The 20,052-nt window shown below is 37.4% G+C and overlaps 1 protein-coding gene and 1 long non-coding RNA gene across 24 annotated transcripts in view; one reads left to right on the forward strand and one right to left on the reverse strand.

Annotated features, from left to right (window-relative positions):
- Nucleotides 1–20,052, forward strand: part of FMN1 (formin 1) — a 438,849-nt gene that overhangs the window by 199,164 nt on the left and 219,633 nt on the right. The gene's annotated exons all lie outside the window — the stretch shown is intronic.
- Nucleotides 1–20,052, reverse strand: part of LOC144302940 (uncharacterized) — a 109,792-nt gene that overhangs the window by 42,195 nt on the left and 47,545 nt on the right. For both annotated transcript variants that reach the window (XR_013369935.1, XR_013369934.1), the window contains exon 3: nt 7,593–7,666. This is a non-coding gene — a long non-coding RNA (uncharacterized LOC144302940). The remainder of the gene's footprint in view (nt 1–7,592; nt 7,667–20,052) is intronic.

The raw sequence follows: 20,052 nt of genomic DNA on the forward strand, positions 1-20,052 counted from the left end.
CACGTCGGGCTCCCGGTGCATGGAGCCTGCTTCTCCCTCTGCCTGTGTCTCTGCCTCTCTCTCTCTCTCTCTCTCTCTGTGACTATCATAAATAAATAAAAATTTTTTAAAAAAAATTAAAAAAAAAAAAAAAAAAAGAATCGTGAACCTTCTCTCCAGTGCTGATGGTTGCTTCTGCTAAAGCTGGAGCTGATGACACTGCCATTGTGGCTTCCCTGTGAATGTTTGCACAGCTTGATTCTCCATTGGGTACCTAGACCCCTACTTGAACATTGTAAGTACACAACAAATATTTTTTGAATAAGTAAATAATAGGGGGAAGAGAGTGCTGACAATAATGCTATGCTTTCAAGCATGAAAGGAGGACACTGTTTCTTGGTATCTGCATACCCTTCCCTCATCATTACTGTATGTATGCATAACACCAAGGCAATCACTCTTCTCTACAAATAGATGACAATTTTTTATACTCTGGAAGCTGTTGTGGGTATCTGATACAGTTTATTAATAAGAATATGGCATGAGTCATATCTGCTGCAAAGAAATATAATGCACATAATTTAAAGTATTAATTGATAAAACACAAAAATTTTTTCAAACTTGGTTGAGGTTTATAAGTTGAACCATATGAAATTGCTGACATTTGGCCTATTTTGACTTATAAAATGGCAAGTTCATTTATGCTTAATCTAATATATTCACAAACGCAAGGTGGTGAATGTGTGTCAGAATTATATTCTTCTAGCTGGAACACTTTGAAATGTTCACTGGAGCCTCAGGCAGGGATTGAGAAACTATAACTGACAGTATCATGAGGCATTGCCCACTGGATAGCGACACTGTATTCTCTGGTAACTCTTTTCAAATTCGAATTAGACCTATCGTGACCCTTGTGCCCCATGTTATTTTACAGAATTATTCTGGTGAACAATTTCCCAGCCTTCAGGCAAGCCATAAAAAAATACTGTAAACTGTTTATCCAACCTAAAATTAGTATTCCCTGCTCTAGTGAAAAGGCTAAGTATGTCATTGATCTTTCTGAGTCCAAACTACTGTTTTACTCCATAAAAAAATGAACAGTTGTGACCCACTATTGATCACTTGGTCTCTGTAAAAGTATTTGTGCTTGTCTTCCCTCAGACCTTTTATAGTAAAACCTTCATTTCTGGAATTAGAAGTTATAGGAATATTGTGGTACAGATCATTAAAAGGGGATTAAATGGAAAATCATTAAAAGATTGGGAATGGAAGTGAATTAAACATATAAGTTTTATTTATGGCATATCTTTTGTTAAATGTCTCACTGAATATTTCTTTTACTTCTTCCATAGATAGCAGGTTTTGTTTTGTTTTGTTTTTGCGGGGGCGGTTTGGGGTTTTTTTAGGTAAATGAGGTTTGAAAGCTAAGATGGGGTCTGCCACTCATTAATAGATAACCTGGGGATCTTTTTATTTTTTTTAAATTAATTTTCAGTTAGTCTTGCTAGAAATTTATGAACACTAAATCTGATATTCTTCCTACTTCAGACTTGTCATATAGTTCTCAGCCACATTATCCTCTAACTCCTAAGTAGTGAAAATCTGTAAGTATTTTCATCCGGAAAATGGGCTTTTTGATATTTTATTTTCAGCACCTAAAATAACAGTGATTCTTCTGATGTGTTTTTTTTTTTTTCTTCTGATGTTGATGAATATAATACAGTATCATTATTTTTCTCCGGAATTCCGGCATTCTAGAGTAGTGGCTCACTCTTGAAGCTTGATTGCCAAAGACAAATGGAAACTCCTTTCCTTTGGCTATAAAATAAAGGTGGATGGGCCCAAAAACTGAGGAGGGGAGAAAACAAGATTGCATTACAAATCTGGCAACATCAGCCACACTAGTAAAATCAAATCCAATGTTGTTTTATGACTCTGAATTTATGTGAGTGCCTAGGATCAAAGGACTCCAATCCCACTGGACTACAGGGTCCAAGGTTCATGGCAAAAACTCATCAAAAAGAACATTTTAGTCGTTTAAGCTTTTCATTTTAATCAGCCTCAGTAATAAAAGAGCCTTTAGGTGTCCAAAAACATTTTGCAAGATCAAGAGGTTGTTTTCTCACTCGTAGAAGCAGCTTTCTTATTGGATCCATATAATGCCTGTGGCCTTAGAGTGTCAAAGGGCCACCGCCTCCACATTGTTTGCCCTTGTGGGATGGTTTCTTTTGATTCTTCTGTGTATTATGTGATAGTAAATTATGGTGTCTGACAGAAGGACCATAAAATTTTCACACAATCTATCAAGCTATTTCAGCCATTTAACGTTTGGTCTCTGACAGCAAGCCAGGTACTTCGTAATGTTTAGACAGAAACAGAGTCTACTGCCGACATCTTGACACATATCTGGAGACAGCTCTGCATAGGAGAAAGAACATGAGGCTTGACAGAAGATCCAGTCTTGAGTCTTAGTGGATACCTCCATGATTGTGGTTTGGGACAGTCTACAAAATGGGGATCCTACCTTACCACAGGTAGGATTCAGATTACCTAGGCTAATGTTTGTGAAGTTGCTATGCAATGAGAAGAACGGATATGCACTAGGCATAGATTATGCATAGAACCAGCCTGAGTAGTTGTGCATTTTCAATAGGAGACCTGAGTAGGTAAAGGGGAGAGCAAATTAAGGAAACGTTCCTGGAGAACACAGGAAAGGGTGCAATCAGAAACCCAGGAATTTGAATTAGCTTTAGGGGAAAAGGGAAAGGGCATAGAAGACAAGCAGAAAATAAAAAAGAATGTGTGCCTTCATCTCTAGACTATGCACACCTTTGTTTCATTGCCTCGTTTTAAACTTTGGCCTCCATACGTACGAAAAGAAACGGCTAAGACCACAGATGAAGTAATTATCTCCTGCTGTTGGTCCCCTATTGGTCTTCATTGGCTTGGATTCTAAATCGAGTGTCAGTGTTGAGGTCCTTCTCGGATCTCCTCCCTTGACCTCTAGGACACTGCATTCTCATTTTTCCTCCTCCTTTGAGTATGCTTCTCCATCTTCTTTGCTTCCCCCCAGCCCTGCCTCCACAGCATCCCCCAAATGTGACCCTGAGAAAGGTAGCCTTTAGTTACCTGACCTTCCATGAGTTGTCTCTTAAAGATTTTATTGGCTGGGGCACATTGGTGGCTCAATGGTTGAGCATCTGCCTTTGGCTCAGGTTGTCATTCTGGAGTCTTGGGATCAAGTTCCACATCGCAGGTGGGGGGGTGGGGGGGACTCCCTCTGCCTATGTCTCTGCCTCTCTTTCTGTGTCTCTCATGAATAAATAACATTTAAAAAAAAATATTTCATTGACTGCTATCTGTATGTAAAGTCTTTTTTAGAGCTATTTGTTTGCATTCAAATGTTTCCCTGAGTTCCAGCTCCAGGAAAAGTTCTCGTTTTTTTGCTGGAAAATCTGCCCTGGGAACTGGTTTCAGTATCTCAAAATTTAAAATTTCTGAAGCCAGTGCATCAATTCTTACAATCCCAGGATTGAAAAGACTCGTCTACTTGTCTCCTTCTGACTTTTCCCCCACCCAATACAAACACAGCATAAAACAGTCTTTTGGGGGGCTGCCCTATATATTTAAGGTTCCACTGTTCTCCTAAGAGTAAGAGTCCAGGTACAAAATCTCAGCCATCTTTGGCAACTTCACGCTTAGCTTCTGTATCTTGTGGATTGCTAAATTAGGATCATTTTAGCTCCATAGTCTCTTACATATACTTGTTCCTTGGCACTCAGCTTCTGTTTAGGCTCTTCTTCTAATTTAGGCCCTTAGATATTGCCTATATTCAAGACATGTTATAAATTACTTAGAGATTGTTGTTTCTCTGTCTTTCCCACCTTTAGTGGTTCACTATTCTTTATCGAGTTCAAAGTTCTTAGTGTGTGGTATTTCAGACCTTTTAAAATCATACTCAAACTTCTAGTCCTTTATTCCACTATTTTCATATGCTTTCCCATCACTCTGCCTTCTTTTACTTGGATTATTCACAATCTGCCATTCCACCTTTGCCAATCCTTTGCAGCCCAGGAAGGGCTCCTCATCATATATGAAACCATCTCTTGATTTCCCAGGGCTCCCTGCTCAACCCCTTGGCTCTTTATACCTGACCCAGGCATTTAATAAGACTTTTTCTCATCTTACAATCTTGAAAGCAGAGATATTGTCTCTCCTTTACCTTCTGTGCCGAACATAAGATTGACATAAACCTTCAATAAATAGCAAACAGATGAATCTTCTATCACAGTAATACATGCATTAGTGCATAAATTAACCGCTGATTGGTTTTCCCTTTTTCTTCCTCCATAGTGGAACTAGATTTAAACTAAAGTGATTTTGCAGGCAGTATTTTTCACATTTAGAGACATGGGAGAATTATACTGGGAAAACTATGTTCTTGGAACGTTTTCAAAACATAATTTTGACAACTTATGGTTTTCTACTGGGAGAATACTCTCTGTTTCTCATCATCTTAGATGCACATTTATTAGATGTTGCACGTTGAAACAAATTACGGTGAATGTGTGGTCATTAGTAGTGGTGGATGGTGGCTCTCATTGCATACTGAGAGTATGCAAAGGTGTAACAGAACATGTTTAAAACCAAAATTTTGGGGATGCCTGGGTGGCTCAGTGGTTGAGGTCTGCCTTCGGCTCAGGGCGTGATCCTGGGGTCCTGGGATCGAGTTCCGCATCGGGCTCCCCGCAGTGAGCCTGCTTCTCCCTCTGCCTGTGTCTCTGCCTCTCTCTCTGTGTCTCTCAGGAATATATAAATAAAATCTTAAAAAAAAAAAAATCTTTGAACACACCAACAAAATTAAACATAATTCTTTTAAGAATGGACAAGTCAATTGGAGGAAAATAAGGCAACCTCTTCCAAATATCTCATTCAATTTCAACTTTTTGCCTGCCATCACCTTTCTGAGGTCAGAAGGTTGTCTAATACTTTTTTCCCCCTCCTTTCCTCTCTTTTTGTCTCTGCAGATTTCAAATTGTACCCAGGATTTATAAATAGAGCTTGAGAGATTCATTTATAATTTTCATAGGAGATTTTCTAGACTTGTGAGATAGGGATCAGTGGCCAAAGTAACTCTGTTGTCACTTAGATTCAAACATTGGACTCCTACAGCATCACTCACTTCTTGCTCATTAGCAACCTAATTATCTTCTAAAAAAGGAGGGGGAGAGGCAGAGGCTGCCAGCTATCAGGAGTATCTCTTGGAATTATTTTACATTTTTTCCCTCTAACCTGCAACCAAAGAAAAGGTTTCTGCCATAAGAAAATGTTTATTTCAAATTTTATTTATTTAAAAAGTATTTATTTACGGGATCCCTGGGTGGCGCAGCGGTTTGGCGCCTGCCTTTGGCACCTGCCTTTGGCCCAGGGCGCAATCCTGGAGACCCGGGATTGAATCCCACGTCGGGCTCCTGGTGTATGGAGCCTGCTCCTCCCTCTGCCTATGTCTCTGCCTCTCTCTCTCTCTCTCTGTGTGTGACTATCATAAATAAATTTTTTAAAAAATTTTTAAAAAATTTATTTGAGAGAGCATGAGAGAGAATGCGAGCAGTGGGGGAGGGGCAGAAGGAGAGGGAGAAGCAAACTCCCTGCTGAGCAGGGAGCCCAATGTGGGACTCAATCCCAGGACCCTAGGATCATGACCTGAGTCAAAGACAGATATGCTTAACCGACCGAGCCACCCAAATGCCCAACAAAAGATTATTTTTCAAAACCAGTACTGAGGAGATGTGAATGTTGCTGGAAGATTTTGCATAGCAAACCCCCTAAAAAGTAGCTTTTATAAAACCAATTATATCCAGAAACAGACAAATGTTTCCTTCTTTATAAGCTCCAACTTTGAATACTGGACTGTTAGGTGCTTTCCTCACAGGTACATCATATTTGGGTTTAATTCTATACTTTTATTCTTACCTGTTGTTATGTTGATACGAAAATATGAAAAGCATATAAAGGAAAGTAAAAGAAAGTGATTGAGAAGTGATTTGCTTTTATATTTGGCAACCATATTTGAGACTGTGGAATGTTTTCATGTAATAAATTTGGACCAAGAAGAATGATCTTCATGTCCATCTTTATAAAAATCAAAATTCCTTTCTTCCAAACACCTCCACCATTCTAATCTGTTTCATATGTGTATTAATACTGTATTCAACGGCATGTAGTCAGAAAGCTTTCTATTGCTCCAATGTGTGGTGAGGGGAAGGTGATGGTCCAACATTGAGATTCCTAGTAATCTAAATATTTAAGTGTAAGTAGTTTGTAGTTATTTAGAATGGAGCCAGTTCATGTTCTCATGAAGGGTGCATGGCATAAAACTGGCAGGATCAAGCTCTTGTAGCTGACAAACACATTCCATGAGATAGTGGCATGTTGTTGGTATAAAACACTACAGCAGTCATGGGGTTTGATAGACCTGATATAGCTGGTCCTGTGTCATCCTTAACCTGTGTATTTAGTTATTAACTTTTGAATGACTTGTGAAGAAATTATGTATGAGTGTTCAAGTAATAGTGCCCCTACCTTTTCACATTATTAATACGTGTAGCTGTAATGTCTAAAATAGAAAAATTGGTGGAGAGAAAATTATAGCCATTTCAGCCCCCTGTCAAACTAAATTTGATGTGACATTTAAGCTTTGCACAGAACACTTAAACATTTATTTTGAAAACATTTCATGAATTATGTTCAGTGTTTGATCACTTAGGAAATAAGAATTCTGATTTAAATTCATATCGTGTAATTCCTGGAAAACTGAAAAATGTAATTCTTGTAACAATTATCCTTTCAAAAAGCACAAATTATGGAGATGACTATCAATCAAAAGTAATATAGTTTAATCTAAGTTTGGCGGGGATAAGGGGGGTAGTGCAGGAGGAAAACAAGAATGTGGTTTGTCTATATTCCAAGAGAAAACAAGTCAAAATGAGATCTGATCTTTTCCAAGTTATTGTGTGCCTCATACTTGAGTATAATTTCACATGCATCTTGATGTTCCAAGTATCGTTAAACATCTAGTAATTGGAATAAATGTTCTGCCAAATTCCATTTATTATCATAACTGTTAAAGGCATTCAGCACCCTAGATTTATAAATATATAATTAATATTCTTATAAAAAAATAAACCTACATGGGGGATTTACATTTTTCTTAATCCATGTTTACACAAAGAAGAGATCTGTTTTTAAATATTACATCAGATCTTTGTGAGCTCAAATTAATCAGTGTAATACTTTGCCAAAACTGTTTCTAAAAATGATGTGTATTGATGCCCCCTAGTCAGGGGACCTTCTCTGTGAACTTTTAGAATTCCCTGACCATTATTCTAGGTCTCTCTGTTTTCAAGAATAGGTATTACAGATGTGCTTTGTCACTTGTTTCCTGTCAACCTCAATTACAAGGATCCCAAATGAAGCAAGCACGGCTCTAGAAATATTTCTGCCCCTTCCTAGGTAGATCGATCTGTAGCTGGAGATGTTTAGTAAACTTGATTGCTTGTATACAGAAACTCAGAAAGAGCCTAGCCACCTTGAAGAATAAACCAGTCACTCACATCGTCACAGGTGCTGTTTCAAGACTTCTTGTCAATCAAGGCATTTCTATGACCCCATCACTTTGGTGTCTATCCTGGTGAAGGAAGATTGGAAAATAAGTCACAACATTTGAATACACATGAGATAACTCATATTTATGACTTCACTTAATCACTTAATGATTTTAAGGTGTAAAGATGTTTGGAACTATAAAAACTCATACCAATAAAAGTGTGTATTCAAAACAATGGCATTATTAACATTTTTGGTGTAGAATGTTAATTTTGACTAATTTGGGGTCAATTTGTTGACCCCCATGTAGGTCCTGTGCTTATTATAAAGTAACTCAGTTTGGATGTCCACTGAATGAGACAGAGTTAATCAGGTCTGGATGGAGATGGACCTAAAACTTTGGACTTAGGAATTTCATGAGGCTTGTTGGAAAGAACACAGTCTCACATCAGCAATGCACTTATCAGGACCTAGTTAAGAGATAATAGCAGTAATCATACAAGTCAGGGAGCTTTCATCATATTTGTAAAAGGTATTGCATGGGCACCCCTGAGAGTAGTTCCTTCCTTTTGCTCTTCCCCTTCCTAAGTGAATGCAATAGCTATAGGCACAAGAGCCTTAGGGATGTCTTGGCTGGGGACATTGGAAAATTCATTTATTCAACAACTATCTGAATGCCCTGGCAGGACAGACACTACTCGTGGCTCTAGGACTACATCAGTGAAAAGGGGAGATGAAAACATTTGTCCTCTTAACTTAATGTAATTGAGGTACTTGGAAGATGGAAGGAGGAAGGGAAGGTAGCAGTAGGTAGAGTGATTGCACGGTAGGAAGAGGACCTGGGTGTTGTACTCTTAAGTTCAGCTGCAGAGCCCCAAAAGAGATGGAGGAAAAATCCACCAAATGGAGTAATTCAGGAAGCCATTAACAGTGGTTTTTCATGAGCCTTTTCAGTAAAATGGTGGCGACTGAGACTGGATTTTGAGAAAGTACACAAAGAATATGGTAAAAATGCAAATACAGCTGACAACTGCAAATCTTTTAGAGCAACACTTGTCAATGAACATAACGGGAGATTTTTTTTCTTGAGGATGGGGTAGAGTTAAGGCACATGTTCTCTTATTTGTGAGAAGGGGGCACATTTGAGAAGAAGGACTCAAGCACTTTTTAGGTAGAGGTAAAAAGGCAAGAGAGATATGTGTCAATGAATATGCAAAATATTGCTTGAGAAGAACTTTGACATAAACATTGTGTCTTGTACATAGCGATATCCTAGCTTTTTGTTAAATGATACAATTCTAGTGCATTTGAATGTTCATGCTCAGGGTATTTGGATCCTACTTAAGGCCTTTAATTTAGAAAATAAGGTTGACTTTTATTTAACTGCGTTATGTTCATCTGTTTCTCTAAGGTCACCATCTAAGCAGGCATATACATATTAATTGTATCCAATATTAAATAAACTCTGGAGTATTTTTCAGTCAGTTATTCTTGATTTCTCCTGGGTACATTATTCTGAGATTCTTTCACCTTCCATGAAAAGTATATTGGGAAGCAAGAGAGAAAATGTGATCCTTGTTTTACAGAATAGAATTTGCCAGCCTATAACACTGATGGGATCATAGGCCCCTTATGTCTTGGAGATCCTGTGAATAAAAGAGGAAGCTGCTCTAATAGTCCTGTGGAATAGACCATTTTTATCGTTTTGGTTTTTTCCCTCTAGTCACAGAGACACCACCTATCAACCTATTGCAAACCCAAAGCACACTTTCCTAATGCCCTGATCCTTCCTTGGAGGTAACATTAGAAAAAAACATTAATAGAGAAAATTCTTCATGTTGACCTAAGAATAGAAGACGTTGTTAGGTCTTTTTACTTACCGAAGCAGAGAAATAGGAACTGGTATCCTTGAAAACACTTCATGATCAATTACAATGAGAAAATCAGACTTGTCATAAATAGTGTGATAGGAAAGAGACTGACAGAGGGGAAGTAATGAGACATCACAGTGTTAAAGGCAATGTAACATCCTTCCCAATCTCTGAGCTCTTAATAGACGTTGCTTGCTCCCTGGATGTGTTGTCACATAGCAGTTGATATGAGAATGATGCTGAATGTAGTGGTACTGTCTTAGATGGTCACCACTAACCCCATCTGAGCCCTGACCTAGACAGAGAAAGTTCCAGAACCTGGGCCACAAGTGTGAAAATGCTATAGCATTGATGAGAAAGGTTAAACTTTTATGTTAGGGAAGCTAGACCTTTGTTCTAGGGACTTCTTTAGATGTTTTTGGGACTCATTTTACTCTGTGTCTGTAGTAATGTCTTCTCAAACACAACAAAGTTGCTTGGAAGCCCAACTGATAGGTGGCATTTTATTAGTATGTATTTATTTTACAGTTTTAAATTTATACAAATGTGTACATATTATTATAATGTCAATCTGTAAGATGCTTTTTAAATTTGAGATTCTTTTAAACACACTAAAAATCACCCTTTATAGTGTACAAGTTTTGACAAAACCATGCAGTCATGTTACCATAACCACAATGAAGACATAGAACATTCCATCACCACAGAAAATTTTTCTGTGTGCCTTGGAAAACATCCTCTCTCCTGACCTCAAGCCCTTGGCAACCATTTCTGCTTTTTCTGTCCTATAGCCTTGACTTTCCCAGATTTTGATATGAATGGAGTCATATAGTATGTGGCCTTTTGAGTCCAGCTTCTTTCCTTTTTTTTTTTTTTTTAAGATTTTTTTTATTTATTCATGAGAGACAGAGAGAGAGAAGAGAGGCAGAGACATAGGCAGAGAGAGAAGCAGGCTTCATGCAGGGAGCCCAATGCGGGACTCCATCCGGGACTCCAGGATCACACCCTGGGCTGAAGGCAGATGCTTAACCACTGAGCCACCCAGGCATCCCCCAGCTTCTTTTCTTAACACTTTTGAGGTTCATCCATATTGTTGGACCTAAGAGTATTCCATTCCTTTTTATTTCTGAGTAGATTTTACTTTGTGCATGTACCACCATTTGTTTATCCTTTCCCTATTGAAGAACATTTGGGTGGCTTCCAATTTTGGCAAAGTGCTAGGGTTCTCCACAAGAAAATAAATAAAATAATAAACTAAACTAAACTAAATTAAACTAAAATAATTGAGTGTATATGTGTATATAGAGAAAGATTTATTTTCAGGAATGACTCATGCAGTTATGGAACCTGACAAGTCCCAATATCTCCAAGGTGAGTTGACATGTTGGAGACCCGGAGAATGGGTGCCATACTTCAGCCTGAAGACCAACAGGCTTGGGATCCAAGGAAGAGCCAGTGTTGATGATTCCATTCCAAGGCAGGAAGAGGCTAAAGTCTCAGTTCAAAGGAAGTTAGGAGGAGTTTGTTCTATTCAGGCCTTAAACTTGAATGGATGGTGAGTACCATCCCCATTAGGGAAAGCAACCTGCTTTACTCAGTCTGCTTTACTTAGTCTACTGATTGATTCAGATGTTAATCTCATCTAAAAACACCCTCAAAGAACAGTTTGAAAAATGTTTGGCCAAATTACTGGGCACCCAGTGGCCCAGTCAAGTTGACCCACAAGAATAATCATGAGTGACTATTAATATAGCTGCTAAAAACATATGTATATGGATTTTCATTTTAAGATGTCTCATTTCGCTTGGGCAAATACTTAGAAGTGGTATTGTTGGATAACATGGAAAAAGTGTGTATTTAGCTTTATAAGGAACAGGGAAATTGTTTTCTAAAGTGGGGGTGCCATTTTACGTTCCCATTGGTCACCTAGGAGAGTCCTAGTTGCTTCATATCCTCACTAGTCCATGATATTGTCAGATACGTCAGTTTTCCTTCCTCTCTCTCCCTTCCTTTCAATAAATATGTAGTGGTATCTCATTGTGGTTTAGATAAGGGATGTTGAGCATCTTTTTTGTGTGCATAAATGTTATTCATGTATCTTCTTTCATGTGCTATTTGAATCTGTTTGAATCCTTCCATCCTGGAAGGAGGAGGTTATTTTTTTTAATTTCTTTTTAAATTTTATTTAAATTCAATTTGCCAGTATATAATATAACACCCAGTGCCCATCTCATCATGTGTCCTCCTTAATTTAATTTTTGTTTTGAAAGTTTTTTTACATTCTAGGTACAAGTCTTTGTCAGATACGTAATTTGCAGAAAATTTTCTCCCAGTCTGAGGCTTATGTTTTATTTTAACACTGCCTTGCAAAAATTGGACTTTTGAAAAATTCCAATTTACCAATTTTTGTGGTGGATTTTGCTTTTGATGGCATATTTAAGACCTCGTTAAGAGTACATTTACTATGTCGAGCACTGAGTAATGTATGGAATTGTTGAATTTCTGTATTATACATATGAAACTAATATAACACTGCATGTTAATTATACTTCAATTAAAAAAAAAAACTCTGTCTAATCCAGGATCATAAAGGTACTCTTACATGTTTTCATGAAGATGCTTTTTTGATAAACACAAACTTGAATTTAGGAGTTTTAAGTTTTGAGTCTTATATTAACCATAGCATCCAATTACTTTTTTTATTTTACTAAAATAAAATCACAAAAAAATCACATTTTATAAAATATATAGTTAAAAATGGGAGCAATTTAAAAAATTTCCCTTAGAATCCTAAGGTTGCATTCAGTTAAAACAATACCTAAGATTGAAATATGAATTGCAGGGAATTTTTACAGTTGAATTAGTGACAATTAAAAATGGCTGCAGTTATTTTTAATCATTCACATCACTCTGTCTAAAAGCATCAATTATGAAAATAAATGCCAGAATCGCCTGTTTTTCTGCTCATTCTTTTGCTTGTTATCAAACAATCAAACAACAGACTGGTTTGCCAATGTAGGAGCCTGCACAGAGCTGATGAACCTGAGCCTTGGCTCTGCTTAATTAAATATGTTAACTCTGCTGTAGCGATATACCTGCATGTATAAGTGCAAGCTTGAATTTTAAAAGAGAGACCAGTGTAGAGTTACAACTTTCCTAATCAATGAAATTTGTCTTCAAAACATCCAAACAGATCCTGAAATATGTCAGGGAAAACTTTGTATTCCAGATTGCCGGAAAAACGTAAACAAAGCCAAATACCTTAGTACTAGATGTGCCATTAGTATTGAAATGGGTATATTTTTTTTCATATAACTTTATGTCTTTCTTAAAGGCTAATCTTGTTCTTAGGTTAAATATCCTTTTAAAATAGCATTATAACTAAGTGTTTGCAGAACTGCTTAGATACCTCCATGGATCCCAAGATACCTGGTTTGTAAGCCTTCTGATCTTTTTCTAACCTGCTTATTTTACAGATGAAGACAATAGCCAGAGATAAGATGGGAATTTGAGGTTCTACAGCAATCTTATGCTGAACTAAATCCAGGCACTCTGACCGCTATTTTAGTGTTTTTTCCATTACCTGACCCAGTCTCTCCAATTATAGTAGAAAATATTTCTCCTTGGGTCTATTACTTAGAGAACGAAGACTATCCCTAATTTTGTGAGCCCTTTTCTGGCATCTCAATTTATATCTTGTATAATGAGTGTGCCTTTTGGCTGGGGTGAGCAATTTTTGGAAATTTAAGACCTTTCCCTTCCTAGCTTCCTTAGAGGACATGTCCTAGGCCAGAGCCCAGATCTTAATGAAAAACATGTAAACCCTCTTGTTTGTTTTCCTTGTCGATTAGCCTATAATTTTAAATCCATTCAATGGCAGATTTATCAAGTGACTAATCCCTAGGAAGACTCGAAGTGGCAAGGAGAAGGTGGTTGTGGCCTAGGCACACATCATTGGTCATTTATTCAAAATGTTAAGGTAGGAAGCCAAATCCTCCGGCTTACTCATTGAAAATATATTCCGAGAGGTTAGTTTTAAGTGTTTAGGCCCGGAGTGGCCTGTTCTTGTGTAGTAAAAGCAACATGAATAACCTGGGATATCTTTGCTGGACAAATCAACTATGGTCCTTGGTTTTTTTTAGTTCTCAAGGAAAATGTTATGTGTCAATAATAATAATGTAAAATCCATACAGCTCAGCTGTCTTAAAAATTGGGAATAACTCACAAATATTTCTTCTCAGCCAGAATGTCTCAAAGCATGGATTGTTTCTTAATTAATGTCATTTCTCTGACTTTTTTCACAAGATCTGATGCATTATAGATGCTCATTAAAGCTTATTTGAATATTAGATGGTAGTCAGACTTTGGTAAAAGTGAGATACAGTCTGTCTGGTTCATATATTACCACTATGAAGTTTAAGTCCATAAGTAGATATTTGTCACAATCATGCCCTGATCTCTTCCTTGCTATCAGAGAACTATGCTTTGGAAAAGATGTGGAAACTTTTTTCTAATCATTAATCCCAGAGTTTATGCATAAGTGTCACCTTTACTTTTAGTACCAGACAGAACTCAACAGCTAGCCCCCCCTCACTTGCTCCCATTTGATAACACTATTTAAGTGACCTACTATCACTTCTCACTTCAAGGAAAAAAAAAATATATAAGGTTGGGTAGTAGGTGTGGCAAACGTAATTGAGGAATCCACTTTATAGTTTCCAAAATGATACTATGGGACAGGTTGACATTGGCCATAAAATGGTGTCCCTTCATAGACAGTTCATGAGTTGAGAAGGAAACAGTAAAGTAATTGCTGTACTTACTTGAGGAACCTCAGTTTGTCGCCACATTGAGGATCAGTATTTACCATCTGTTGCTTCTAAGCTCACGTGTACTCTTCAATGGGTCGTACATACCTTATTGGACTGGCTGTAGTTCCAGTGGTGATAATAATACAACATAAAATTCCAAGTCCTCTCTCTTAATAGAGGAGTTAGTGTCTTGGCTCGTTGCCCAAAAACGTGCAGTCTTGGGTTTGCTCATTAAATTTAGATTTAATTTTTGTGAAAATGAAGTCTGAAAATCATTTTCGTGGATATCCCAAGGTATATCCATTCTGTGACTTACCCTACATTTTGTGATGTTAATAAGTTAGAAATAAAATGTTACCAGAATCCCCTGTGAGTAATGATTTTTTTTTCTTTTATTCCACAAGAGCACTCTGGGTACAATTAAGTTTTGTTTTGTTTTGTTTCCCAGGTAGGAACCTCAGTCCAGATTTCAAAACTTTTTTTTGTTTTCCTTCCCCACTATTTCCTTGGATGATGATCCATGGTTATATTTGTTTATTTTTGAAGTATATTCCTGAATCCTCAGAGTAACCTAAGATTGCAAAAATAAAGCATGACCTCATCGAAACAGCAAATTGAGCCACTAGTGTGTTTTCAGAGCACCTAAATGAGTCTGTTTGACCTCATGTGTACATTTGCATTAATAATGAGAGTTGGGACCCTATATGGCTTAGATAATATTGTGCTTTAAGTCTTTCTCATGCTTTATTCTAGGAAGTTTTGAGGGAAAGAGATATGATAAAGTCTTGGGTGTGAAAATTATTAGCATTTTAGAACTAAAGGAAAACTTACTAAGTATTTTACATCTCTCATTTTAGATATTAATAAAATGAGGATGACAGGAAGTAAAAAAAATTTGGAAGTACAAGTAGCTAATGACTGAGATAACCAGGAGTAGAATCCAGATCTTTTGACCCTCAGCCAGTGCTTTCTTCTCCTCTTTCCTAGGAACCAAAAAACTTCAGATCTATTCCAGAATAGAAATTCCAGAAAAAAAAACAGAAAAACTCAGTTCTTTTCCAGAAGAATAGAGGGCAAATATTTTAAATATTTTTGAGAAAGCATCTTTTGTCAAAAAAAAATCTCTATTTTTGTGTTGGCATTCCAATTTGAGAATTTTAAATGGGAAGGATTATTAATAACTGAGGATCTGGGATAAGGTGAAAAAATCTAAAGCAAAAAGGTCTAAATTTGAGTTTATCTCATTGGCAGTTTACTTACTGTCTCTATACCCTTTTTCAACTGGAAAACGGTTACAGTACCAGCCTTGTCAGAGGTCATTGGCATAATTATAAACATTAATGTAATACAAATGCATTGTAAGCCATAGGTAGTATGTAATGTTGTTACTCAATAATTATCATGGACCAGTTTCTTATACCAAATACAAAAAAAAAAAAAAACTAAAAATGAATTAAAGATCTAATGTAAGACAATGAAACTATAAAGCTTCTTAAAGAAAACATAGGCAATAATGTCTTGGACATTGGCTTTAGCAACACTTTTCTAGATATGACTCCTCAGGCAAGGGGAACAAAAGCAAAACTACATTATTGGGACTACTCTAAAATTAAAATTTTCTGCATGGTGAAGGAAACTGTCAATAAAAAGAAAAGGCAACACGCTGAATGAGAGAAGGTATTTCCAAATGATGTATAAAATAAGGGTTAATATAAAAAATACATAAAGAACTTATACAACTCAACACCAAAAACCCCCAAATAATCTGACTTAAAAATGGGCAGAGGACCTGAATAGACATTTTCCCAAAGAAGACATGCAACTAGCCAACAGACAGATGAAAAGTTGCTCAACATCAGGGAGATGCAAATCAAAACAATAATGAGCTATCACCTCACACCAGTCAGAATGACTAGAATCAAAAAGACAAGAAACAACAAGTGTTGGTGAGGATGTGGACAAAAAGAAACCCTGTGCATTGATGGCAGGGATGTAAATTGGTACAACCAGTATAGGAAAATACATGGAGTTTCCTCAGAAAATTAAAAATAGTAATATAAGAGAAAACACTAATTTGAAAAGATATATATGCTCCTCTGTTTATTGCAACATTATTTAAATGAGATATGGAAGCGACCCAAGTATCCATCAATAGATGAATGGATAAAGAAGACGTGGTACAGGGACACCTGGATGGCTCAGCGGTTGAGCGTCTGCCTTTGGCTCAGGTCATGATCCCAGGATCTGGGATTGAGTTCTGCATGGGACTCCTGCAAAGAGCCTGCTGCTCCCTCTGCCTACGTCTCTGCCCCTCTCTCTGTCTCTCATGAATAAATAAATAAATCTTAAAGAAAAGAAGACATGGTACACAATGAACTATTACTGAGTCATTAAAAAATAACTGGACCTTGATATTTGTGACAACATGGATAGACCTAGAGGGTATTGTGCCAAGTGAAAAAAGTCAGAGAAAGACCCATACTATGTAGTGATACTTATATGTCTAATCTAAAAAAACAAAAAACCAAACAGACCTATAAGTACAGAGAACAAACTTATGGTTACCAGATGGGAAGGGTTTGGGGGGGGATGGATGAAATGGGTGAAGGGGAGTGGGAGGTACAGGCTTCTGGTAATGGAATAAAGAAGTCAGAAGGATGAAAGGAACAGGATAGAGAATATAGTCAATGGTATTGTAATAAGCATTGTCTAGTGACAGGTGGTAGCTAAACATCTGTGGTGAGCACTGTAGAACATATAGTGTGGTTGAATTACTGGGTTGTATACCTGAAACTAACATTGTGTGTTAGCTGTTTTTCAGTTTTAAACATTATTATGAAATACTATTATTTTAGCTTCTGTCAATTCAAAATGGTAAAGTGGAAGAAGTGTGAATTTACTATCAACCAGATTTAAGTTTCTTTGTCACCATTTTCCAGATATGGGGTCTTACAGAAGTTAACACATTCCCCAGACTGTCTGCCTTGCAGAGTTGCAAGGATTAAATTAAGGCATCTGGCATGGCGTCTAGCACACTTACTTTATGTTGGTTTCTTTTCTCTCACTATCTTGACTGAGCAGCAGCATGGTAGACGATTACTGGAGATAGCACCATTTTTACATGCGCAATTTAACTTTGTATTCTACAGCTTTGCATAGAATGGGTTTTACTCCCAAGTCAACTTAAGTGCCATTTTATCTTTTGATTGCTCTGTACTCCTTTTCCTGCCCAGTTTATTTATTTATTCCTCCTAGCAAGTTCTAATTACGTTGATGTATCAGATGTGCCTCATGTTTTTGAGTGTCCTTGAGATGGCCTCTTAGTTATAACATGATGTGATTTATTTCTGATAAGAATCAAAAAAAATTATTGATAATAGTTCATTAAAACCAGCTTTTGTTAGCTTTTGGGAATTTTGTCAAGCCCGATGCCATTTTTTTGTTGTTGTTGTTAATAGAGACTGGTTTTTATAGTAATAAGTGTCATGAGACACTTGTCAGGAACCCTAACTGCCATTGTGCAGCCTTCAAAAACAAAATAGAAAAGCCAGGGTGCGCACATCCAAAGCCATACAGTCACTGTCTTCTCACCTCACCTGAGCACTCTGTAAGGCCCCAATTCCATCCCTTTGAGGCACTTGATGCTCTTGGGCCCTGTTTTCTTTCCTTCTGGCTGCTCAGACTCTACTTCTCCGAAGTGGTGAAGCTTCAGTTGTGCTTCTGTGCAGTCCCGGGGAATATTCTAACTTTCCCCAGCCTCGAATGTAGAATTTGGGAGAGTCCCTGGAAAAGGCTGACTTACTCGAGTTGTATAGTAGATAACCTGATTTTTTACTGGCCCTGGCAGCATCACTGGGAGAGATTGTTCATAACAACAGAATGCTAACAGATGATTTTTCCACATTGTTTGGCACCATCATGATGTCTTTCATTAGCAGGCACTTTTCCACGTTCTTTTTGACAGCCTTGTTTGTGGGGACCAGAGAAGGAAAAGACTCCCTCTGTTGCTTGGGTTTCAGTACAGTGTGTTCCTTCAATGATATCTCTGAGTAGTTGGTAATGTGAAGGATATTAAAAAATAGTGAGGATTTGGTAAGGGGAAGGAAGGACCAGCCCCTGAGGAGGCTGGGGGAGTTACCTAGAGTCCAGTCCCTAATCAGATTAAAATCACAAATGTGGTTCAGTTCTACTGGATAGTTTATTATACTTCTGGGATCAGCCTTTAAGACTGTTGTGGAAAGTACACTAATCTACAGTATTTTGAGTTGTTAAAATTAAAATGAATGTCAACTTTTAGAAATACCCACACTCTAAAAAAGAAAAAAACAACCCTGGATCTTTTATTTGAATTTTGTAGGCAATACGACTGTGAAATCTCATAGTTTATGTTGTGCTTGGGACCGTCAAAGAGGAAGTACTACATGTGATTCTGTTTTAAAATTTTTCTGAAGCTGCAAGTCTAGTTGTGTGGGTAATACAGAGGCACAAAGAAATCTGAATATTTAAAACTAAGGAAATAATTCAATTCCATAAGCATTTATGGATCACTAGCTAGCCAAGCAATGTGCAATGTTCAAACATGAATAAGGCATGGTCCCCAACTGCCTGGCGCTTTTAGATTTACAAAGAGATAAGCATAAATGGCTATAATGTTATGTGAACCTAGCAAGTTCTTTGGCGACAAAGTCAAAGAAAAACTTTCGTCAAGAGAAGTCAAGAAAAGTTTAAGCCAGAAGATTCAGCTGAACTTGACTGAATTTTCCTTTGGGGATTTTGCTAGGTGAAAATGGAGAGAAAAGGTGTTTTTAAGTAGTGCAAATAGCATGTGCAAAAGCATAAAAATGTGAGATTTGAATGTATGCTTGATTCTGTAACGGCGTGGCACAAGGGAAAGTATAGGGAAATATCTGGAAAAGTTAGCAGAGGCCAGGTTTTAAAGAGCCATGAGGTATTTTGGAAAGAATGTAGACTTACCTGCTGTCAAGAATAACTATTTTCAATATAGGTAATGAAGGGGTAGTCCCCTTAGAGGGACATATCAGAATCAGGAAGGGGCTTTTTCAAATAGCACGTCTTTGTTTGGCAGTTCTGAAATGACCCACAGGTAAGTCATTGCTAAAAAGAATGCACTGATATTGTAGCATCATGCTGTCTCGGCTGTGCTTGGAGCAGAGTGACGATGAAGGACAGTTGCTATTGATTTCAACTCTGGATGCCCTTTGGAATCCCTTGGCAAGCTTTAAGGATATCAGTGCAAGGATACCATCTCAGATCTCTGAGGATGGTCCTGCTCATAAGTATCTTTTACAGAGCTCTCTAGGTGTTTCTAAGGGGGAGCAGGCTGAGAAGCATGACATTAAATAGATATAAGTAAAGCCAGTAAAGAAAAGGAAAATTAAAACATAATGGTTTAATTGGGGTTGTTCTCATAAGGATTGTGAATTTGAATCTTTCTTAGAAGGAGACAGATATAGATCACTAGGCTATTGCAAGTGGGAAGAGGGTACAATTAAAAATGAAGGCAGTAGAAGCAATTCAAGTTATGAGTAGAAGAAGGTGAGTAAAACATGGATGGCATCTGGTAAATAAAACTGAGGAATCCTGGAAAGGTGTCAAACGTTAGCACCTGTCTCCTTTCAAATGATATATTGGGATGAATGTAGAAAGAACAAATTTGTAACAGGGAGGGGGCAGGGAGAGGGAAACTCCTAGTGCTTCATATGATCCAAAGATCATTTAACTAGGAATAAATGGAAGGTTCATAACTATCTTGTCTCCTGTGTATG

This window comes from Canis aureus, chromosome 32, assembly GCF_053574225.1.
Source record: "Canis aureus isolate CA01 chromosome 32, VMU_Caureus_v.1.0, whole genome shotgun sequence".
NCBI lineage: Eukaryota > Metazoa > Chordata > Mammalia > Carnivora > Canidae > Canis > Canis aureus.